The sequence below is a fragment of the Mixophyes fleayi genome, chromosome 4, assembly GCF_038048845.1.
Source record: "Mixophyes fleayi isolate aMixFle1 chromosome 4, aMixFle1.hap1, whole genome shotgun sequence".
Taxonomy (NCBI): domain Eukaryota; kingdom Metazoa; phylum Chordata; class Amphibia; order Anura; family Limnodynastidae; genus Mixophyes; species Mixophyes fleayi.
Window position 1 is genome coordinate 325,321,438 of NC_134405.1, and position 23,140 is coordinate 325,344,577.

Here is a 23,140-nt window from a genome sequence, read left to right on the forward strand (position 1 = left end):
ACCCTTGTTTCTGTGTGAGCAATGGCACTGAGCAATGTCACTGGAGACTGGAGAGTGACAAGAACACTGCTACCCCTGTTTCTGTGTGAGCAATGGCGCTGGATCTCCTGGGGAGGGAGGTACTTATGGAATCCAAAACCCACAAGATCCGACAACGCAACAATGACGTTTTACCTCACTTCAGATCTGAGGACGCGCAAAAGTACCGAGCCGGCTCGCGAGCCTACTCGGAGCTATGTAAAAAACATGAAAATAAAAATACAATAAATAAAAAGGCGACCTAGAATCTGATGACAGCTCTAATTTTCTTTTCAGTACTGAGTAACATCTTGTTGGTATAAGGACAGCTCTGTAATTAATTTAGTACACTAATGGCATACTTGCCGAGTTTTCAAATAACTTGACAGGGAGGGGGTCCGTTGAGGGGGCGTGGCCACACAAATAGCATTGTTAGGCCCCCCGCCCCTGAAAATCTTTGCCATTTTTGACCAATCGCAGGCAGGGGGTGGGGCCACGACAACTCATTTAGCCCCACCCCCTCCAACTTCACTAACGGAGATAGCTGGATCCGGGAAGTTTGCTTGCTTTCTCGGGAGTCCAGGAGAACTCCCAAAAATACGAGAGAGCCCGGGACATTCTGGGAGAGTAGGCAACTATGAGTAATGGGCAACAGCTAGCCCCTGAAGTGTATCACGGTGCCTATAACGGATCTACATTATACACCCAACAATTCCGTCAGTGACAGCTTTACCTGGTGACCTGCAAATTGCAGAAATTAGGGCAGTAACTTTGCAGAAGGTGGCAGGAACAGAACAGACAATATGCTACTACACGGAAGAGGAGATGTCGCCTCATACATCATGTAAATATATTAGACAAGGTTAATAAAATGTAATTTATTGTGTATTTGCATCTGAACAAGCATACAGTCGTTGCTGAGACCACACAACAAGTATTTACATAGCGACCAAAAGACGCATTTAGCTTCCAAGAACAAGCCGGGCAATATCATATTCCATACATTCTACATCCAATAAACATAAATGCAAAATATTTTAACAATAAACAGCAACTGAGGCTTGCTTCAAGAATACGTCACCAGAGAAGTTGTACTGAGCAGTTTTCTATGCTAACAAAATAAAAAAAAAAAAGATCCTGAAAAAGGCCTGTAGCCTGCAAGACAAGAGAGATGCCATGAGGGCGGCTGTCTATACAGAACAAGAACACAATCTAGCAATTTTATCCAGCACTTAGAACAAGAGAAGTTGTACTGTGCAACTGTCCATGTACACATTATCAGGGCTGCTTAGAGGGATCTAGGGCCCGTGTGGTGGCTTCTTGGGCCTTTTCTCTTCTAGGCTGTGCAAGCAGCCTAGGGGGATGGGATTGTGCAGACCTGACCCCCAGTCACTTTCTCCTGAGGGCCTGATTCATTGAGTAACTCAAATGCAGATATGTGCCGTATTTTGCATAAAATCGCCCAGAACCGGATATATGTCAGTGAACGCAGCCAATTAATCTTTGCGTGCAAAGGACCCGTACTACAGCCTAGGATTTCATGGGCAGAACGGGGACGGGACTGGGTGTATGCACATAGACAATGTACAGTAAGGGCGTGTCAAGCTTGAGCTACACAGTAGTGTCCAATTCAAGCTTTGAGCATCCCTGAGGTACCTGATTTTCTGTCATATCACTTGTACCAGCTACAGGTCTGGTGTAAGCCCTGAGTGATAGTGATGACGGCTGTGTATGCAGCTATAACACGTATCTGCCCCTTGCACCTCTCTGCGCTTGGAGAGGTGGAACGGGGAAGGTAGTGGGCCTGGGCTAGCAATATAAAGGTGTATTCAGGCTCTGTACACACTATGCTGAGTGAAAGCAGCCGCAGTTAGGTCTCCAGGAGACGTATCATTTGTGGGCGCTTTCTCCTGGTGCAACAGATCTTGCTGTACAAAAAAAAAAGAAGTAAATTAAAGAATTACATTTAAAAATAAAGTGTGCACCCCCTCCCAGACAGCTTAACCAACCCTTGTGCTGTTTGGGGTGGGGAAAGCACAACATTTTTTTACATTACTTTATTCATTTTTGTGCTTTACATGGCTGCTGATATCATACACATCGTCCCGTAAGGCAGATAAAGAGGTGTTTGTGCAATGTGTATATTATTCTAAGTCACATGGATCTAAAGATCCGTGCCACTTGGATTTCTGTGCAAATTACAGGATGCAATTTGTAATTTCAGTATAAATTGCATCCAACTCTACACCAGGGGGTAAATGTATCAAGCTGAGAGTTTTCCGGCGGGTTTGAAAAACCAATCAGATCCTAGCTATCATTTATTTAGTGCATTCTACAAAATGAAAGCTAGAATCTGATTGGTTGCTATAGGCAACATCTCCACTTTTCAAACCCGCCGGAAAACTCTCAGCTTGATACATTTACCCCCAGGCCTTTAAATGGTCCTGTGCAGCTGGTCGTGAGCATTGTATACAGAGCAAGTTGCTGGTCATGTGGAGTTGCCCCCAGGTACAGAATGGGGAATTAGGTTCAGAATACAACCGGAGTCTTACTATGTATTTGTTCATACACAAAAAAAGAGCTACTGAGAAGTGCACCTATCATCATCCTCATCATCTATTTATATACCTAGCACAGAGACCAAGAGTAGTGGTACTGTGTAGCCATCCATGTGGAAATGTGACTTTAATTAGCTTCAGCAACAGCCTTCCAGAGGATAGAATAGATTACTGTACATACATATTTGTTCAGCTTTTGAATAAGGAGTTTTACTTATAGGGGTTGAATCAATACCCAAAGGAAATCCTGTCCTTCCAGCACCATAGAAACTTGGTGTTAGAAGTGCACAATCTTCACTATATTTCCATCTCAATAGGCGCTTCTATGGAGCCTCAGCATGAGATGGAGCATTAAGGAGGAAGCAAGCAGGGATTCCTGGAAAAGGGGAGGAGTAACACCTAATATATGCATCATAGGCACACAAGACATAATGGAACCCTGTGTGGTTATAATGTGCATCACTTACCATGTGACTCCTCCCCCTATTCAGGAATATGTGCTTAGCCCCGCCTCCATGCTCCGCCTGTCAGCGATCTCATTGACATACCGACACCCTAGGAACACAGGTATGTATCCTCAGGCACAATACAAGTCTGTGCGCAGGTGTATCCAATGCAGAGAGCTAAGCAGAGGTTTCCTGGGCAACCAATTATACGTCTCTGCCTGATTATATAAATACTAGGGATGTGCACCGGCGACTTTTGAGGTCTCGTGTTTTGTGTTTTGGATCCGGATTTTCGTTATTTTTGAGGTTCGGATTTGTCTCGCAAAACACTTGACGAAAGGTCTCGGTTCGGATTTAAGGTATTGGATTCGGATTTTTTTTGAAAAAAACATAAAAAGTTTAAAAATCAAGTTTTTGGGCTTATTTTCACTCCTAGGCTATTATTAACCTCAATAACATTCAATAACAAGCATTTCCACTAATTTACAGTGTATTCTGAACACCTCACAATATAGTTATTAGTCCAAAACGTTGCAAAAAGGTATCTTTCTGGACTGCGTAGAGGAGTGGGTCACCACAATATCTTAAAAACCCTGAACTTTTATGATTCGCACCAATAATTGTACCTGGACTGCGTAGAGGAGTGGGTCACCACAATATATTAAAAACCCTGAACTTTTATGAATCGCACCAATAAATGTACCTGGACTGCGTAGAGGAGTGGGTCACCACAATATATTAAAAACCCAGAACTTTTATGAATCGCACCAATAAATGTACCTGGACTGCGTAGAGGAGTGGGTCACCACAATATATTAAAAACCCTGAACTTTTATGAATCGCACCAATAAATGTACCTGGACTGCGTAGAGGAGTGGGTCACCACAATATATTAAAAACCCTGAACTTTTATGAATCGCACCAATAATTGTACCTGGACTGCGTAGAGGAGTGGGTCACCACAATATCTTAAAAACCCTGAACTTTTATGAATCGCACCAATAAATGTACCTGGACTGCGTAGAGGAGTGGGTCACCACAATATATATAATAAGAAAACCATCAACTTGTTTGATTCGCACCAATAAATGTACCTGGACTGCGTAGAGGAGTGGGTCACCACAATATATTAAAAACCCTGAACTTTTATGAATCGCACCAATAAATGTACCTGGACTGCGTAGAGGAGTGGGTCACCACAATATATTAAAAACCCTGAACTTTTATGATTCGCACCAATAATTGTACCTGGACTGCGTAGAGGAGTGGGTCACCACAATATATTAAAAACCCTGAACTTTTATGAATCGCACCAATAAATGTACCTGGACTGCGTAGAGGAGTGGGCACTGGGCACCACAATAAAATATATAAAAAACCTTCAACAGGTCTGCATTACACTACACATACGGCTGCTCCTCCATCCTCTCCATCATATACATGTTGGAGTTTTAGCGTGTGACAACCTCTTGTTTTTGATAATGTCAGTGCATTTTGAATATTTTTCAATTTGCCCCACACCACTGAATGTACTTTATCTATGATACGCATCTATCTATCTTGACTGCGTAGTGTGGTGGCCCCGGTACACAATTTGGTACCGAGGCCACAATATAATTAAAAAACCCTCCACGTGTCAGAATTCCACCAAACAAGTATCTGGACTGCGTAGTGGGGTGGCCCCGGTACCCAACTTGATACCGGGGCCACAATAAAATAAATACACCCTCCACGTGTCAGAATTCCACCAAACAAGTATCTGGACTGCGTAGTGGGGTGGCCCCGGTACCCAACTTGATACCGGGGCCACAATACCTCCTCCAAACATGCTACAGACAATTCGTCATTGAGATCCCATTAAGTATGTTAAAGACAGACAGGGTCCAAGTGTTATTAGTTGACTTTGTAAAGAAAAAAACTGTCCCTGTTGCACATAGTCGTGCAATGAAGACTTACTTTTTCATTTAAAGGCACGATCTTTCAAGTGTAGTGTTTGTAAGTCTAAGTCATATTATACTTTTGGTAAAATTGGTTTTTTTTGTTCCTCTTTATGTTAATTAATTAGTAATAGAATTAAAGTAGGAAATAGAATTAAATAGAATTAAAGTAGGAAATAGAGTGGTATAGAGTTGTAGTGTGGTATAGATAGAGTGGTCCACACAATATAATAATAAAACCCTCAACTGGTCTGAATTCCACCAAACAAGTATCTTGACTGCGTAGTGTGGTGGCCCCGGTACACAATTTGGTACCGAGGCCACAATATAATTAAAAAACCCTCCACGTGTCGGAATTCCACCAAACAAGTATCTGGACTGCATAGTGGGGTGGCCCCGGTACCCAATTTGATACCGGGGCCACATTACCTCCTCCAATTTCCAAGTGTAGTGTTTATAACATCTTAACACTACACTAATTCTAGCACGTCAAAACCTCTTGTTTTAAATAATGACAGGGCATTTAACTTTTGATTTAATTTATTGAATTTGTTGGCATTTTCTTTTACTTTTTGAACATGGCAAACGACTGTTGAATGGTCACATAATGCCAAAAAAAAAGTTGCAAGATGGAATTGTCCTTGGGCCCTCCCACCCACCCTTATGTTGTTGAAATAGGACATGCACACTTTAACAAACCAATCATTTCAGCGACAGGGCCTACCAAACAACTGTGGCTGAAATGATTGGTTTGTTTGGGCCCCCACACCAATAAAACAATTCATCTCTCCCTGTACAAACTAAACAGGCTCTACTGAGGAAAGATGTCGTCCTTATCCTCAACCTCTGATTCCTCTCCCCCTACAGTGTGTACTTCCTCCTCCTCACACATTATCAATTCGTCCCCGCTGGACTCCACAACCACAGTCCCTCTGTACTGTCTGGAGGGCAGTGCTGTACTTCATTGAGGAATTGATTATTCATTTTTATAAACATCATTTTTTCAACGTTGTGAGGAAGCAACCTCCTTCGCCGCTCACTGACCAGGTTCCCCGCTGCACTAAAAACTCTTTCCGAGTACACACTGGAGGGGGGACAACTCAGTTAAAAAATAGAGCCAGTTTGTACAGGGGCTTCCAAACTGCCTTTTGGAGTTCTACCACGTCACTACCTCTAGTTAATTTAGATTGCAAGGCTTGTAAATATAAATACTTTGAAGATAAAAAAAAGCAGGCTGCACAGACTGTGGAGCTAGAAAGTGAAATTAAATGGACCACGTTACTTTGGTGGCTATCTATGCCCCCCCCCCCCGCCCTACACTTGTAGTTGAATATAAATAAAGCAGCCTGCATAGACTGTAGAACTAGCAATTCAAATATACAAAGAAATGGACAAAGGCAGTTTGGTATCTGTCTGCATCAGATCCCCTCTCCACTAGGAGTAAAACAGAAAACTTTTCAGCCGTTATATAATCTAGAATATAAATAGAAATTGAGAAATGCAATTTGGTATCTGTCTGCATCATAATCATCAACATCCTCCTCAGCGCCAGCTACATCAATATCCTCCTCCCAGTGCACAACATTCACACCTTCATTAGCCAAATCTGTAACTGGACTGTGGGTGATCCTTCCAGCATATGCAGAGGGCGTGCTGCAAATGCTGGATGGAGTCACCTCTTCCCGTACAGTGATGGGAAGGTCAGGGTTCACAACCAACAACACCCTTGGACTCGCCTTGGGGATTTGTGATGTCATCTGTTTAGAAGGCAGAGTTCTTTGCTGTTTTGTTGTTGTTGCTGACAGCATAACTCTCTTAAATTTTTTGTAGGGGGGGGGAGGAGGGCTTTGATCCTTGGGTGAAGTTGGACCACTAGTCATGAACACGGGACAGGGCCTAAGCCGTTCCTTGCCACTACTTGTCGTAATTGGCATATTGCCAACTTTACGTTTCTCCTCAGATGATTTTAAGTTTCTTTTTTTGCTGTTTTTTGAGAACTTGGGCTTTTTGGATTTTACATGCCCTGTACTAGGAGATTGGGCATCGTGCTTGCCAGACGACGTTGATGGCATTTCATCGTCTATGTCATGACTAGTGGCAGCAGCTTCAGCATTAGGAGGAAGTGGGTCTTGATCTTTCCCTACTTTATCCTCCAAATTTTTGCTCTCCATTATATGTAGCACAAGATACTGCAGAATGTGTGAACTTGGTAATATTGCAGTACCAATGGACTTATAATGCTGGATTGGTTTTGCAAATTTGGTTATAATTATTATATATTTTTTTTTTTTTTAATTTTTTATTATTTTTTACTTTTTTTTTATTTTTTAAAAACTTGGGAGTAATGGGGAAATAACTATGCCCTTAGAAGCACAGAGCACAGGACACAGCACCACTGGACTGAACAGGACACGGCACAGGACCCAGCAGCACTACGGAACTCAGCAGGACAGAGCACAGGACACAGCACCACTGGACTGATACTGCAGAATGTGTAAACTTTGTAATATTGCAGTACCACTGGACTTTTACTGCTGAATGTGTGAACTTGGTAATATTGCAGTACCAATGGGCTTATACTGCAGGATTGGTTGTGAAAATTTTGTGGTAATTAAAAAATATTAAAGTAGTTTTTGGTATTTTTTAAAAAAACTTTTTTTTATTTTTTTAAACACAGGGGAATATTGGGGAAATAACTATGCCCTTAGAAGCACAGAGCACAGGACACAGCACCACTGGACTGAACAGGACACAGCACAGGACCCAGCAGCACCACTGACCTCAGAAGGACAGAGCACAGCACACAGCACCACTGGACTGATACTGCAGAACACAGCACAGCACAGCACAGCACAGCACAGCACAGAACTAAACAGCACAGAACTAAACAGCACAGAACTAAACAGCACAGAACTAAACAGCACAGAACTAAACAGCACAGAACTAAACAGCACAGAGGACCACCTAACACACCCTCCCTCTACCCTGATCAATGCCCGAGTGAAGATGGCGGCGACTAGCGGGGAATTTATAGGATCCGAGTATCGCGAGATCCGACAACGGGATTATGAGTCAGAGCCTCAGTTTCACTTTTGAATTTGGCGCCAATACCCGGATCTGTCTCGGATCCGACTCGGATCCGCAACGTTCGGGTGGGCTCGGATTTCAGAAATCCGAGCGCGCTCATCCCTAATAAATACATGGCTCAAAAGCACAGAAGGAACTGTATGATAGAGCAATTTTCTTAGTAAAAGGTTCTAGGAGGTAAATTTCAAGCCAATAAAATGTGGAGGTGGAGTGAACACGTTGAAAATACGGAACTGGGATAATCAATAGGAGTAGCTTATTACAGGCCTAGGCAACCTGCGGCACTCCAGTTGTTGAGAAACTACAAGTCCCAGCATCTGCTGTTGGCTGACAGAGCGTGCTGGGTCTTGTAGTACCACAACACCAGGAGAGACGCAGGTCGTCCAGGCCTGGTTTATGGCATAGTTCCATGGCATCCGCTAACTAAGGGCTGTGGCGGTTATATGACAAAAATGAAAATAAATAATAAACACACGTGTTATGCTGGACCAGTAGGATTCTCTTCTCTTTCCTTAAACGCCCTAAAACTGCCTTAAATATCCAGTTACCACACTGGATAAATCTCCAACATACCTTATCCCTTTCCACTGTGAGAGAATAATCTTCTTCTGGTTTTCACACTTATTTTCCAGAGGCAATCACCTGAGCTGAACTATTTATAGACCATTGAAAGCAGGTATGTACCATGGAAAGCCACGGTAATTTGGTCATTAAAGCTAAGTAATCGTCTGCATTGAAAATCAGTGTTTAACATGCAATTCAAACACAAATTATGCACAAATAAATGGATGGGGGAAAAATAAATCACTGTACTAAATAAGACTATGGGGTATATTTTCTAAACTGCGGGTTTGAAAAAGTGGAGATGTTGCCTATAGCAACCAATCAGATTCTAGGGGGTAAATGTATTAACCTCCAGGTTCTTCAACACCCGCAAGTTCGGCGTCTTCGGCGCTTAAATTTAAAGCGGCGCTGCCTTGTAAAAGGAAACTTCCCTTTACAAGGCAGCGCCGCTTTAAATTTAAGCGCTGAAGACGCCGAACTCGCGGGTGTTGCAGAACCCGGAGGTTAATACATTTACCCCCAGCTGTCATTTATTTAGTACATTCTACAAAATGACAGCTAGAATCTGATTGGTTGCTATAGGTAACATCTCCACTTTTTCAAACCTGCAGTTTAGTAAATATACCCCTTGTATATACTTGTGCTTTTCTGTGCATTTAAACTTTGTTGACATATGAGTGTCTACATATACATGAGTATGACTTCACCAAAATGTTGTTGCATTTTTAAAAAACTGTAGTATGTACGCACCTGTAAACACGTATCAACTGCACATTACACACATTCATAAACAAATGCTGCATATATGCATTCTCACTTGTGTTTTCCATGTGATAAAAAAGCTTTGTCCAGTGTGTATGTAACCTAATGACAGTAATCCTATGCTTTATTCCTCCATACGGTGGCCTGGAAAGGTATATACTAGTATATACGTATATATACTTGGGAGATGCTCTCATTTGTATAAAATGCTGCACTGCATACAAGAGAGCACAGCTAGGTACCTGCACTTTGCAAATAATCCCAAATATTATTGGTAATTACTAGAGATGAGCGCACTCGGATTTCTGAAATCCGAGCCCACCCGAACGTTGCCGATCCGAGCCGGATCCGAGACAGATCCGGGTATTCCCGCCAATTGCAAAACTGAAACCGAGGCTCTGAGTCATAATCCCGCTGTCGGATCTCGCGATACTTGTATTCTATAAATTCCCCGCTAGTCGCCGCCATCTTCACTCGGGCATTGATCAGGGTAGAGGGAGGGTGTGTTAGGTGGTCCTCTGTCCTGCTATATCTCGTGCTGTTCAGTTCTGTGCTGTGCTGTGCTGTGCTGTTCAGTTCTGTGCTGTGCTGTGCTGTGCTCTTCAGTTCTGTGCTGTGCTGTGCTGTGTTCTGTTCAGTCCAGTGGTGCTGTGTCCTGTGCTGTGTCCTTCTGAGTTCAGTTGTGCTGCTGGGTCCTGTACTGTGTCCTGTTCAGTCCAGTGGTGCTGTGTTCTGTGCTGTGTCCTTCTGAGTTCAGTGGTGCTGCTGGGTCCTGTGCTGTGTCCTGTTCAGTCCAGTGTTGCTGTGTCCTGTGCTCTGTCTTTCTAAGGGCATTGTTATTTCCCCATTATTCCCAAGTTATTAAAAATTTTAAAAACATTTTTTTAAAAAAATTACAAAAAAATAATTATAAAAAAAAATAAATAAAAAAAAAATATCCAAAAACAATCCTGCAGTATAAGTCCATTGGTACTGCAATATTACCAAGTTCACACATTCTGCAGTATCTTGTGCTACATATAATGGAGACCAAAAATTTGGAGGATAAAGTAGGGAAAGATCAAGACCCACTTCCTCCTAATGCTGAAGCTGCTGCCACTAGTCATGACATAGACGATGAAATGCCATCAACGTCATCTGCCAAGGCTGATGCCCAATCTCCTAGTAGAGGGCATGTAAAATCCAAAAAGCCAAAGTTCAATAAAATTAGCAAAAAAAGGAAATTTAAAACATCTGAGGAAAAACGTAAAGTTGCCAATATGCCATTTACGACACGGAGTGGCAAGGAACGGCTTAGGCCCTGGCCCGTGTTCATGACTAGTGGTTTAGCTTCACCCAAGGATCTTAGCCCTCCTCCTCCTCCCCCCCCCCCAACAAAAAATTGAAGAGAGTTATGCTGTCAGCAATAAAACAGCAAACAACTCTGCCTTTAAGAGAAATTATCACAAATCCCCAAGGCGAGTCCAAGGGTGTTGGTGGTTGTCAAGCCTGACCTTCCCATCACTGTACGGGAAGAGGTGGCTCGGGAGGAGGCTATTGATGTAGCTGGCGCTGTGGAGGAACTTGATGATGAGGATGGTGATGTGGTTATTGTAAATGAGGCACCAGGGGGGGGAAACAGCTGATGTCCATGGGATGAAAAAGCCCATCGTCATGCCTGGTCAGAAGACCAAAAAATGCACCTCTTCAGTCTGGAGTTATTTTTATCCAAATCCGGCCAACCAATGTATGGCCATATGTAGCTTATGTAAAGCTCAAATAAGCAGGGGTAAGGATCTTGCCCACCTAGGGACATCCTCCCTTATACGTCACCTGAATAACCTTCATAGTTCAGTGGTTAGTTCAGGAACTGGGGCTAGGACCGTCATCAGTACAGGGACACCTAAATCCCTTGGTCCTGTTGGATACACACCAGCAACACCCTCCTCGTCAACTTCCTCCATGATCTCCATCAGATTGAGTCCTGCAGCCCAAGTCACCAGCCAGACTGAGTCCTCTTCAATACGGGATTCATCCGAGGAATCCTGCAGCGGTACGCCTACTACTGCCACTGCTGCTGTTGCTGCTGTTAGTCGGTCATCTTCCCAGAGGGGAATTCGTAAGACCGCTACGTCTTTCACAAAACAATTGACCGTCCAACAGTCGTTTGCCATGACCACAAAATACGATAGTAGTCACCCTATTGCAAAGCGTATAATTGCGGCTGTAACTGCTATGTTGGTGTTATACGTGCGCCCGGTGTCCGCCATCAGTGGAGTGGGATTTAGAAGGTTGATGGAGGTATTGTGTCCCCGGTACCAAATCCCGTCGAGATTCCACTTCACTAGGCAGGCGATACCAAAGATGTACAGAGAAGTACGAGCAAGTGTCCTCAGTGCTCTTAAAATTGCCAGTGCCTACCGCAGACTGGAGCACCATCAAAAAAGTCTGAAACTGCCTGCCATCACCTCAAACAAGAGGTTGTTACGCGCTGGAACTCTACCCTCTATATGCTGCAGAGGATGGAGGAGCAGCAAAAGGCCATTCAAGCCTACACAGCCACCTACGACATAGGCAAAGGAGTGGGGATGCGCCTGAGTCAAGCGCACTGGAGATTGATTTCCGTGTTGTGCAAGGTTCTGCAGCCATTTGAACTTGCCACACGAGAAGTCAGTTCCGACACTGCCAGCTTGAGTCAGGTGATTCCCCTGATCAGGCTTTTGCAGAAGCAGCTGAAGAAAGTGAGGGAGGAGCTGGTAAACCATTGCGATTCCACCAAGCATGTAGCTCTTGTGGATGTAGCCCTTCGTACGCTTTGCCAGGATCAGAGGGTGGTCACTCTTTTAAAGTCAGAGGAATACATTCTGGCCACCGTTCTCGATCCTCGGTTTAAAGCGTATGTTGTGTCTCTGTTTCCGGCGGACACAAGTCTACAGCGGTGCAAAGACCTGCTGGTCAGGAGATTGTCCTCTGAAGAGGACCGTGACATGCCAACAGCTCCACCCTCATTTTCTTCCACATCTGTGGCTGCGAGGAAAAAGCTCAGTTTTCATAAAAGAGGCGCTGGCGGGGATGCTGATAACATCTGGTCCGGACTGAAGGACCTGCCAACCATTGCAGACATGTCTACTGTCGCTGCATTGGATGCTGTCACAATAGAAAAAATGGTGGAGGATTATTTTGCTGACACCATCCAAATAGACATGTCAGACAGTCCATATTGTTACTGGCAGGAAAAAAAAAGGCAGTTTGGAAGCCCCTGTACAAACTGGCTCTATTTTACCTGAGTTGTCCCCCCTCCAGTGTGTACTCGGAAAGAGTTTTTAGTGCAGCGGGGAACCTGGTCAGTGAGCGGCGAAGGAGGTTGCTTCCTCAGAACGTTGAAAAAATGATGTTCATAAAAATGAATTATCAATTACTCAATCAAGTACAGCACTGCCCTCCAGATAGTACAGAGGGACCTGTGGTTGTGGAGTCCAGCGGGGACGAATTGATAATGTGTGAGGAGGAGGAAGTACACACTGAAGGGGGCGAGGAATCTGAGGATAAGGACGACATCTTGCCTCAGTAGAGCCAGTTGAGTTTGTACAGGGAGAGATGAATAGCTTTTCTGGTGTGGGGGCCCAAACAAACCAATCATTTCAGCCACAGTTGTTTGGTAGGCCCTGTCGCTGAAATGATTGGTTTGTTAAAGTGTGCATGTCCTATTTCAACAACATAAGGGTGGGTCGGAGGTCCCAAGGACAATTCCATCTTGCAACTCATTTTTTGGCATTATGTGACCGTTCAACAGTCGTTTGCCATGAGCACAAAGTAAAACAAAATTAAAACCAATTAAACAAATTAAACCAAAAGTTAAATGCCCAGGAATAAAAAAAAAAAGAGGTATTGACGTCCTCGAACTACTGTAGTGTTTATAACTTAGAAACACTACACATGAAAGCTTGATCCTTTAAATGAAAAAGTCACTCTTCATTGCACGAATATTTGCAACAAGGACAGTTTTTTGGTTAACAAAGTCAACAAATAACACTTCGACCCTGTCTGTCTTTCACATACTTGATGGGATCTCAATGATGAATGCTCAGTACCATGGTCATCTAAAACAAGAGGTATTGACGTGCTCGAACTACTGTAGGGTTTATAACTTAGAAACACTACACTTGAAAGTCGGAGGAGGTATTGTGGCCCCGGTACCAAATTGGGTACCGGGACCACTCCACTATGCAGTCCAGAAAGCTACCTCGGTGAAACGTTTTGGACTAAAAACAATATTGTGAGGTGTTCAGAATAGACTGGAAATTAGTGGAAATGATTGTTATTGAATGTTATTGAGGTTAATAATAGCGTAGGAGTGAAAATAAACAAAAACAACTTGATTTTAACACTTTTTATGCTTTTTTCAAAATAAATCCGAATCCAAAACCTTAAATCCGAACCAAAACCTTTCGTCAGGTGTTTTGCGAAACAAATCCGAACCCAATACCTCAAGCAAATCCGAACCCAAAACACAAAACACGAAACACCAAAAGTGGCCGGTGCACATCCCTAGTAATTACAGTCCTATTTCCTATTAATCCTACAGTCTTTGCCACACTTTTAAACACATATGCCTGTCCCTTTTTCCAAAACAGTTTTTGAATTACCTTGTATCTCTGTATGGATAAACTCCTCCTATTTAAGGGCGTATTCAATTGTTGGTGCTACGGACAAAAGTAACGCTCCCTGCGCACTATTACCGTCATTACGGTAGTTTTTCACGCTGGATTTTAGCTCGCGGCTCAGGGAGCTGCGAGCTGAAATCCGGCTAGTATTAACGGTAATACTTTTTCCCGCGGCGGAAACCGCCAACAACTGAATATGCCCCATAGTGTGGCTTTACAATTCACAGTACTGCCCACCCTGCATATTACTACTACTTTAATTGATAGACTTGATTCTCTGTTAAGTGATTTAGAACGTTGTGTTATGCTTAGCTGATTGTTTTATCACTTATCTAACAGCCTGCTGAGGTCTGCTTACATGTCTATAAACACAGCAAAAAGTACACAACCTTGTAATCTATTTCACACTCTGCAGCCTATTAGGAACATTTCAAAGGAACAAAAACAATGCAGGTGCCCCAATGACCCAGCTCAAGTTAACCCAGACCTGCCCAGGGGGACAGATATCCTCCCAGCCCCTGAACACATCCTTCTATGGACATGTGAGTTATGCTCTGGTTTTTAGGTTCTAAAAAAAAATACAGATAGCCTTTGTTCATAGGCCCAGCCGCTTATAGACCCATCCAGTCCATGTTTAGGTAAAACACTTGATATTTAAGTCTGGAAACTTTTTGAGTATGTCCAAAAAGAGTAGAAGACAGCTCCCCTGGTAGGACAGACAACTAAATAGATCCCTTATAGATTGCACAGACACATCCATACTGTACTGCAGTTACCTGATACCCTGTGTCCTACTTCCTGATAGATATTTTGCAATAAGTCCCCGTCTTGTGCCAGGAATCGCAATGTCACCCTCCTGAGCTCTAAGCATTCAGAGATGGCCCCCAGGTGGCTCCAGCCTGTGGATCTGTATGTGGCTTATTCAGTGTACATACATGTGTGTCCAGTGCAGGAGGGGCTGATGCACATGCTGTACAAACTATAGGTGAACATAAAATCCACCCACAGTCTGCATTCCTCCCTTCCCTGCCTCCCAGCCCGGGACTCTGCGACAAGTCGCCTGCGACACCCAGTGGTTTCAGAAGCAGAGTTCCATGGAGTCAGTCAAGCCCATAAATCATGACTTCATTGATGGCTTTGTTGCATTTTATTTGCCAGCTCTGCTATTGTGAATACTTTTCATTCATGAGAGACATCCACTGAGGTTCTGTAAAACGCAGCTGATTTCTGACGCGCAGAAAACAACAACAACGGAATCGCAGCAGAATCTTTATTGACAAACACTGTGCGGTGTGATACTTGTGCAGACATAGACCTAAGAGAGAGATGCAGGTGATTATCTGGTGCATTCTGTTCTCTGCAAACGTTTGTAGCACTTGTACCTGTGCTTATCATTGGTTGCTATTGCAGAAAAACAAGTATTTTGAAATGAGATGTCTGACATGCCAACATTATCCATGCACGTCTGGATAATGACAAAGTAAATAGAGTGTCAGTTTTACCTGTTGCAGTTTTGGGCTGTAGACAACTTTGTTTAAATCTATTTGGGATTCTGTTAAACTTCAAGCACATTAATGATTATGTTAAAGATTATAATTAAAATACTGTTAAATGGTACAGTATACACACTTGTGTATTTTTATTTGTTGTCTATTTTTTTGCTTTGAGTTTTTGCTGGTTTGCTTTCCTATCCTTATTAATTTGATGGCACGTTTGCAGGGCACTCTTGTTTTCAGCTGATTATTGTGCCAATCACAGGATAAATTACCGTTTAGTGTGTACGCTCCAACAATCATGTTTTATGGTAGCAAAGCACATTGTATTGTTTGATTTTATAGCCGGACTAAAAATCTTTAGAAATGATGGAACGATGTTGAATCAATCCTGCAGTGTGTAAGCACTCAGAATCGGCGGTGTCCATAGATCTCTATGGAGTGTGCAGAGGCAGGATCTTTCAGCCGATGGTTATGACAGATGAAGAGCACAGATCTGAAGGTAAATCTTGTAAAACGTGTATAGTGCAGGGGCAAACGCAGGATTTGTATAGGGGGGTTTCCACACCAAGCCACCAGTGGGCGTGACCAGCATGCATGGGGGCGTGGCTATAATATTAGACAGTGCTTGGCTGCTCTCCAACTCTTCCTATCCCTATAATATACATGGGCAATGCTGCGTGCACTACTGTTAGGTGCACGCAGCTCTCCCTTTTCAAGCAGAGCTGTGTGAAGTGGGGGCAGGGTCCAGCCACCTCAATTATAGAGTGCGCCAGGCTTGGAGGGGAGTTTCCAGGCACTAGAACCAATGATCATGCTGATCGGCACTTTCAGTCGTTGGTAAAATCGTTAACGATCCCACGTCAGGACACATTTTCTGTAATATGCACCCAACCTTAGTTAGACAATCTGAAAACTGCAGAATTGTCCAACTTTGCAATATGTGAGCTTCCACGTCCCACCAGCTATCATTGGAAAAGATACAAAATTTGATTAGGATTATCTATAGTTCTGACATTATATATTAATACCAAGTAAAAGAAAGACAAACACTGAGGAATATATATGTTTAGTTCTTTAAACGTACAAAGTGTTGCACTTAAACTTTACAGCAAATAATAGCAGCTTTTCTCAACAGTTTTCTGACCAAGTTGTCCTTATCTCTTGTAGTTTTCCTTTACTATGTCGCCTCTGTAGTCTACAAATAATTTTCAGGTATCTTGTGTCTAAACTATTTAGCTTTTTGTGTGTAATTTATATTTACTAATACAGTAAACAGTTATCTTGAGTTACTGCAGGCGTCAGTCACCCCTGGGAGTGAGCGTAGCGTTAAACTATTAAATTAAACGTGATGGTGTTGTTCCTCTGTGAAGATTGCCCTCAGTATTTGGTGATGAATAATTGAATGCATTAAGACAATCTCATTATTACATGAGGAGGTGAGGAGGAAGAATGCACTTACTGTGATTTCAAAATAAGGTTATATTGTCATCAGCTGATAAAGAGGGTGGATGTGTGTATGGGGGGGGGGGGTGTGGAGGTGAATGGGGGGGGATATGGGCTGCTGATCGAGGGGGAGGGTGGAATTTAGAGAGAACAGACTTTGTTTTCTATAAGGAATTTCAGATAAACATCTCCCTTGTAGGACCTGTCACTCCCAAGGACACCGTGTGGAATAAATACATACATTGTGCAAATGACTAATTGTAAAAAAAACAGGTTTTCCATAAAAGGTGTTTAGACATTTTATAAACAGTGATGTATTCTTCTAAACACATCATATTCACAGGATTCTACAAGGTCTAAATCATCATCATCACCATTTATTTATATAGCACCACTAATTCGGCAGCGCTGTACAGAGAACTCACTCACATCAGTCCCTGCCCCATTGGAGCTTACAGTCTAAATTCCCTAACACACACACACACACACACACACACACAACACACAGACCAAATTTGACTATACACTCTGAAGAGGCCTTGCTGCTTGACCTGTGCACCAAATGTCTGGATCGCTCATTCCGCCACGTACATCACAATACACTGATCATGTGGCCAGCACAGGGGCACAGTAGTTAGTATTGCTAACTCACAGCGCTGGGGCCATGGGTTCAGTTTCAATCAGGGACCTGACAGCGCTGAGGTCATGAGTTCAATTCCCGACCATGGCCTTATCTGTGTGGAGTTTGTATGTTCTCCCTGTGTTTGCATGGGTTTCCTCCGGGTGCTCCGGTTTCCTCCCACACTCCAAAAACATACTAGTAGGTTAATTGGTTACTATCAAAAATTGACCCTTGTCTCTGTGTGTGTGTGTGTGTGTGTGTGTGTTAGGGAATTTAGACTGTAAGCTCTAATGGGGCAGGGACTGATGTGAGTGAGTTCTCTGTACAGCGCTGCGGAATCAGTGGCGCTATATAAATAAATGGTGATGATGATGACCTAGCTGTAGAGTTTGTATGTTCTCTCCATATCTGCGTGGGTTTCCTCCCACAGTCGAAAAATATACTGTTAATTGGCTGCTGACCTAGTATACGTGTGTCTGCGTTGGTCGGTCAGTGGAGCCTGTGAGAAGATGTCACTCTCCAATCATGTACTAGTTCGCTGCATAACCTGTAGGATTGCACATCACTCGCCCTATCAGAATCAAAGGGAGAACCAACAAATGGGAATTTATTCTGGTCAGGGGACAACATGGGATCCGTTACAGGGCCTGTAACAGATGTTGCCTATAGCAACCATTTAGATTCTAGTTATCATTTATTTAGTACATTCTACAAAATGACAGCTAGAATCTGATTGGATGCTATAGGCAACACCATCACTTTTCCATTTAGTAAATGTACCCCTTACAGTCTAAATTCCATACCACACACACACTAGGGTCCAGTTTTGACCCTGCCAATTAACCTACCCGTATGTTTCTAGACTGTGGGAGGAACACAAAGCCCGGGGGAGGGGGGATATACAGCCTTCCATATGTAGGGTCATGGCTGGAATCAAACCCCTGACCCCAGCGCTGTGAGGTAGCAATACTAACCAGTACGCCGCTGTACTATCCAATGCAGACTAACAATTAAATACAGATGAACATGGGAAATTTTACCTAAACATTTTGTGGCACTTCCGAAAAGACGACAAATATATTTTGTTGATAATTTGAGCTCAGTGGGTGAGTTATGACGCCGAATAACATGTTACTCTATCTGACCATTGAAGTACTATATATTTTTAATTTGCCTACCTCAGATTTAAGCAGTCACAGTGACATCAGTCTGTGATCAGTGATTCCTGGTCACATTGCCAAAAAAACAAAACAACCAAACCATTGTAGAGCTCTGTCCTGCGGTCTGGGTAGAGCCCAGCGGCCATGTGATGCTTTGATGTCCAAGTACATGAAGTGTAAAGAGCCCTCAAACTATCTGCTCCTGTTCTTAAATTCACATTAGTCAGAGATCAAAGTATATTCCAACGCACAGTACTTATGACATCACCGCAGAGAGCAGTTCAAACACCACCAATCCCACCGCCTTCATCTCACAGGAGTACATGGGCAATTTTAGAACAGACATAATAAGATACATTTAGAAAAATGCACTAATTATCTCTGTGTAAATATAATGGCAGCCTGAATTGTGGTGAAAAAAAATGTTTCACCACTGTGGTCATTATTGACAATTATGTTTTTATTTCTTTGTAAACTGTTGTTATGTGAATAAGACCTATTAGTGCCTCATCGAACGGATGATTTCTCTAACTTATATTAATAAATGTCAAGCTTTGCAAAGATCCAGGGGTATATTTACTAAACTGCGGGTTTGAAAAAGAGGAGATGTTGCCTTTAGCAACCAATCAGATTCTAGCTTACATTTATTTAGTACATTCTGCAAAATGACAGCTAGAATCTGATTGGTTGCTATAGGCAACATCTCCACTTTTTCAAACCCGCAGTTTAGTAAATATACAACCCAGAGTCTATTCTAAAAACATCTCCTCCTCCATAAATTTTTGTGCACCAGGTTCTTGCTGAACTTATATATTTTAACAGTCGAGAAATATATGGACATCGCATGGCCTGACAGGTTGCTAAGAAAAGTCGCCGCTGCCTCTGATATATTTCGAGAGACTCGTCAGGAGTCCTCTGATATTGGGAGATACATGATAAATGTAGAGTTGCAAGGTAAACGGGACTTTGTTTTAGGAAAGAGCTTGGATCTTGTTAATATTAAGGGTTCAGCTGAATACAAATAATGCTTTTCCTGTGATTGTAGTACTCAGAGTGCAGAGCTATTACTTTCAGGAGCTAAAATTACAGAGTTTAGGACTTAGATCCTTCTGTAATATAAAGATTATAGCAGTGGGCTTTAGTTCAGTATCTGGTAGAATATTTTGTAAGATTATTTGCTATTTCTCTGAATTATTAAATGTGTACTTGGTCAATTTTATATAAATGGGTTCATCAGAGAATAATTAGATTACATGCTGACCTACCCATATGTCTAATATTAAATTAACATGTGAAGAGCTCACTATTTAATTTGTTATTATTAGTATAAGTATTACTCTTTAATGATAAAATGCATGATACACAGAGCTGCAGAAAATGTTCCTTCACATCACTCCCTGTCCTGTGGAGCTTACAATCTAATTTCCCTCCCACAGGCACACATATACACTAGGTATTACCCAGTATTGTCTTATTAATGTTTGTTCCCAATTGTAAAGCGCTACGGAATTTGCTGGCCCTATATGAATAAATGTTGATGATGACGACTAGGAACAGTTTTTGGTCAGAAGCCAATTGTCCAATCAGTAAGTTTGTGGTCTGTGTTGACACTTAGAAGTTTTATTACTGAACGGTTCTGGCATGTATGCTGATATTACTGCAGAAACCACACATCATCATACCTCTCTACATTCCAAAGCAAAGTAAACATGGGGACAAGCCAAACCCACAATGTTCCTGAATCCCGTTGTATTGCTCAGAACGATTCTTGTTATATATTTTTGCATTTCCCATGTTCGACACGCCTTTTTACTAGAAAAGACCCTGGGCTAAGCTCCACCTAAAGATGCTTTTCTGACAGCTAAAGCAATCCACAAATTCACAAAGTTCCAAGGTTGATATAACATAGTAACTACCGGTGGCGTTGGTAGGAGGGAAACAGATGAAACAGTTATGCACCCAGTTGAGTCCATTGACCAAGACTGGTTCACAATAAACGGGTATAGCATGTTCTAAACTGTACTAGAAAAATATCAGTTAGAATGTGATTGGTGACTATGGGTTACACTACCTTTTTTGTGCTCCTGTTTTCATACTTCATCATCATCATCATCACCATTTATTTATATAGCGCCACTGATTCTGCAGCGCTGTACAGAGAACTCACTCACATCAGTCCCTGCCCCATTGGAGCTTACAGTATAAATTCCCTAACACACACACAGACAGAGAGAGAGAGAGACTAGGGTCAATTTTGATAGCAGCCAATTAACCTACCAGTATGGTTTTTGGAGTTTGGGAGGAAACCGGAGCACCCGGAGGAAACCCACGCAAACACGGGGAGAACACACAATCTCCACACAGATGAGATACTTGCCCCCTTTGCCTTGCACATTATCTGGGATGTGATGTCACTTTGAAGGAGAGGAGTCTTAATGAGAAGTTTTAATTTACTTCCGGCTAGATTGCGACGGCCAATCTGATTTCATACAGAATCTTTGCCAGTAGCACATGGGTTAATTTATTGTTTTTCCTGGAATCCAAAGTCATCCGGTGTAAATATCGCAGGGCTGGTTTGTCTAGATGTCGTTCTTTGCTTATTAACTTTATAGTTAAATATTAATACGGGCTGGGGTTCTCTCTGAGTCACCTGTGATGTACTGAGAAGGTTCTCACTAAAGACGAGTGAAACGGTTAGAATGCTCCATGGAATGTTCTCCTCATTCTGTATTGGGACATGGGATTTATCAGGTTTCTCCAGGGGAAATTTGGCCTCAAGTGATCCCCACAGAATTCCCCTGATCATTTTTGTTCCACTCGGATGCCTCCAACCACACCACAGATGAGACTGAATAGACTCTGCTATTGTCCCTGCTCTATTTATAGACTATAAGCTCTGCAGAATGTACAGATATCAGTGCGGACTGGCAGCACTGTACCACCGGAACTTTACACTTTTTCAAAACGTCATGTACTGTTGCAAAACTTGATTTATGTGAAATTCTGCCACAACTTTGCATATATGTAGTTTTCACTGTGAGAACAGCATGTGACGAGATTAGGGGCTCCAATAATAGAGCCAGCTTAAGACGGGCAGTGGTGAGTGATAGAGCCAACATGAGACAGGTAGTGGTCAGTGTTAGAGCCAGCATGAGACAGGCAGTGGTTAGTATTGGACCAGCATGAGACATGCAGTGGTCAGTGTTAGAGCCAGCATGAGACAGGTAGTGGTCAGTGTTAGAGCCAGCATGAGACAGGTAGTGGTCAGTGTTAGAGCCAGCATGAGGCAGGCAGTGGTCAGTGTTAGAGCCAGCATGAGGCAGGCAGTGGTAAGTGTTAGAGCCAGCATGAGACAGGCAGTGGTCAGTGTTAGAGCCAGCATGAGACATGCAGTGGTCAGTGTTAGAGCCAGCATGAGACATGCAGTGGTCAGTGTTAGAGCCAGCATGAGAGAGGCAGCAGTCAGCAATAAACCAGCATGAGACAGGCATTGGCCAGCACTGGAGCCAGCATGAGACAGACAGTGGCCAGTATTGGACCAGCATGAGACAGACAGTGGCCAGTATTGGACCAGCATGAGACAGACAGTGGTCAGCATATGCTTCCCATATTCTGAGGGTTTTGATGTTCCACAGACTTACTGGCAGGATAAATGGCCTTGATCTAGATGGTAAACTTCTCTGAGCAGGAACCGCCTGAATAAATATCTTTGGCGGAATTCAATTCCCTACGATGAGCTGCTGGATATCGCAGCGACATCTGGACGCATTTATCTCCAGGCACTTCATTGCCCGGACATCACAGATTTTCCTGTTTACCTCTGTGGGGTGTGAAGAAAGATCTGTGATGTTACATTGAGAACCTTCACCACCGTTCCAGGGCACATAGCAGGGAAGTGAATTCCCCCTTTGGATATGCAGTGGCATGTAATACATGGGTGTTATAGTATATAAATAATGGATAATAATATATGAACAGCTTGGTGTATAGAAAGCTTAGTCCTACTGAACAGATCAAAGACGTATGTCCACACAGATCATTAAATCAATGACACCTTGTAGAGATGCATTGTACTGAAATGTAACTGATAAGTCTGTCATACTATTTTGTGACTAGGTTTATGTGACTTGGGTTGTGTTCACCAAACCCAGTCCTCATGAGTACCTAACAGGGCATGTTTTCCATATCTCCCTTCTGGAGCACAGGTGTATTCATTACTGACTGACACAATGTAACAGATCCACAGGTGGTATAATTATCTCACTTGTCAGCTGGAAAACCTGCCCTGCTAGGGCTCCCTGCGGACTGGATTTGGGAAACCCTGGACTAGGTCAGAGCACATATTGCATTCATTCTTCAAAACTGGGCGCACATGGATGTCCTGGAGATAGGGTGGAAGGGACA

The 23,140-nt window shown here is 42.9% G+C and overlaps 1 protein-coding gene across 3 annotated transcripts in view; it reads right to left on the reverse strand.

Moving 5' to 3' along the window:
- The window catches only part of ARHGAP8 (Rho GTPase activating protein 8), a 74,556-nt gene extending 59,489 nt beyond the window's left edge, over positions 1-15,067 (reverse strand). For all 3 annotated transcript variants that reach the window (XM_075210255.1, XM_075210256.1, XM_075210254.1), the window contains exon 1: positions 14,792-15,067. The gene's annotated coding sequence lies outside the window, so the exon portion shown is untranslated. The remainder of the gene's footprint in view (positions 1-14,791) is intronic.
- Positions 15,068-23,140: the final 8,073 nt, after the last annotated feature.